This window comes from Cavia porcellus, unplaced genomic scaffold (genome assembly GCF_034190915.1).
Source record: "Cavia porcellus strain 051 isolate PalLab524CR breed Dunkin Hartley unplaced genomic scaffold, mCavPor4.1 scaffold_21, whole genome shotgun sequence".
NCBI classification, from domain to species: Eukaryota; Metazoa; Chordata; class Mammalia; order Rodentia; family Caviidae; genus Cavia; species Cavia porcellus.
In genome coordinates, this window is record NW_026947504.1 from 19,862,688 (window position 1) to 19,864,957 (window position 2,270).

General features: G+C 45.9%; 1 non-coding gene across 1 annotated transcript; it reads right to left on the reverse strand.

The window, feature by feature from the left end:
* Positions 1–908: 908 nt before the first annotated feature.
* LOC111753718 (small nucleolar RNA SNORA2/SNORA34 family) lies at positions 909–1,045 on the reverse strand. Its single transcript, XR_002788512.1, has one exon. It is a non-coding gene; the product is annotated as a small nucleolar RNA SNORA2/SNORA34 family (small nucleolar RNA).
* Between the last annotated feature and the right edge of the window lie 1,225 nt (positions 1,046–2,270).

A 2,270-nucleotide genomic window follows, 5' to 3' on the forward strand; every position in this document is an offset into this window, starting at 1 on the left:
AAATTTCAAGTGTGTGACTTCTAGTTTATTTTGCGTCTGTGTCTCCTGGACTTGTTCTAAGAGGGCTGAAGGTCTGAGGTCCGAGAATGCACCCTGCTTCTCTATCTTGAGATTTTCCTGTATGTTTCCTGCATTGGCTGCTTGTCCCATGGTGCAGGGGTTAGGTACCTGGGTTACTCTAATGTGAGATTCCTGGGGTGGCAAAGAGAGGAGCAGGGTGGCTACTCATCCATGTTCCCCCAATGGCTGCAGAATCTAGGAAGCTTAACTTCCTCTCCTCTGGGCCTGCAGCAGTGGGTTTACTAGGGGGTGCAGCCTCTTCTCCAGGCCTGCACTGGTGGATTAACAGGATGCGTAACCTCCCTTTCTCAGGACCTTCAGCTATGGGCTCACTAGGGAGTGTGGCTTCTTCCCTGATAGTCCTCAGTGGTAGGTGTTAGGTCTGAGAGAAGGGGAAGGAAAAGGGGAGGAGGGGGAAGAAGAAGTCCGTGGAAGGAGTGGAGTGGACGGCCGGGAAAGTAGTGGGCGGCGATGGCTTTATTTCGGGAATGCGGGGAGAGACCCTCCCCCCTGCCCCGGGGCGCAGCATCTCCGCTGCACCCAGGGGCCGGTGGTCTCTCCAGGAACACAGGGAGAGGAGACTGGCGCACTGGCCGCTGGAATCTGGCGATCTCTCTCTCGGACACGCAGCCTGGGGGAATATAAATAGCCTAAGCTTAGGGCAGTGCCCTAAGGCCGTTAGAGATGCACCGTATATCATTGGCGCCAGAGTTACAGGGATGGGGGTGTAGGGTTACAGGCAAGTCTATAGGGGTGGGGGAGGCAGGAGTTTTCTAACTTGGCTGCAGCTTTTCCTGGTTAAAGGGTCCGATCTGGGCCAGCAACTCTTTCAGTAGACTCATTGGGCAAGTTGTTTCTTTCTAATGAATTGACCATTACATTTCTAAAGTTCTGAAATAGCCAACAGACCATAGAAAGATTCTACTTTAGGCTACTGCTTAAAACCAGCAGCTGCAGACAACTGCTGGCCTTGATTCAAGGCCAGTGGCTGATGATGTTTCAAAGTAGCCCCAATGTTCATGCTGTGACATTGGTAAGGACAGAAGCTTTTAGCCAGATTTTTAGTAAGAATTGGGGCAAAGAAGAAAGAAGAACATTTTGAAAAACATAATTTTGGCAGAAAATTAGTGATGTGTACAGAGAAGACCAAAGAGAAATGGTTGTTGAAGAGATTAACACCATTAGAAAGAAACCAACTACTTTGTACAGGGAACAAAAATAAAGAAAGATCACCACCAAGATCGACAGGGTGCAGTGATGTGTGCCTGTATTCTTAGCACTTGGGAATCTGAGGCAGGAAGATTGCTTTGAGTTTGAGGCCAGCCTAAACTACATAGAGTATACATAGTGAGAACCTGTCTCAAAAAACTGGAAAAAAAAAAAAAAAACTTAGAAATCAGTAGGATCCTATGCATGAAGCTTAAGTTTGCAAAGAATAAAACTTTCACTGCAGAAGAGAAACACTTATCCCAGAAGAGTCCTTTAAGGAATTGATTCCCTAGATTTCATTTCTCTATGATCAGCCATCCAAGCACTCAGTGGCCTCTGCAAACACGATGGGAGGAGGGGACAGCCCTCTACTCAAACAGACAGCCAACCTAGGCATTGTCCAAATGATGCTGGTTTTACAGGAATGCAGAATGTAAGTGAGGGAGGGTCAGGAAGGCTTCTAGATTTCAAAAGACACCCGAGGAAGTTAGGCAAAGTAGAGAGATGGGGCATAATGTACAGGAATAAAGCAAAAGGTTCAGTGGAGACTACAAAAAGTTGAAGATTACAGGAATACGGAATGTCTAACAAGAAAAGCGATAGCCTGAAAGAGACATTAAACCACAAGAGAGGCTATATGACTTGCAATGGGCAATGCAATAGGATTGGGTCTGCCCAAGTCTTCTGGAATTAACATTTTGCCATGACCTGCAAAGAAGCCAATCACGGAGCTTCCTGACTTAGTATTCGCTTTGCTGGGTTTCAGACTCATATTGATCTGCTTCTTTTTCATTGTACTCTTTCTCTCTTTTGAAACAGGAATGTTTACCTTATGGCATAGTACCTTGGGATTATGTAACTTGCTTTTTTATATTTTTTATAGGAGTCCACAGCTAGAAATGAGTCTCAGAGGATACTTTGAGTCAGTTTTTATTTTTTTTGTTTTGGTGCCAGGAATTGAAGTCACGACCTCACATTTGCCAAGCAGACACTTAGGCCAC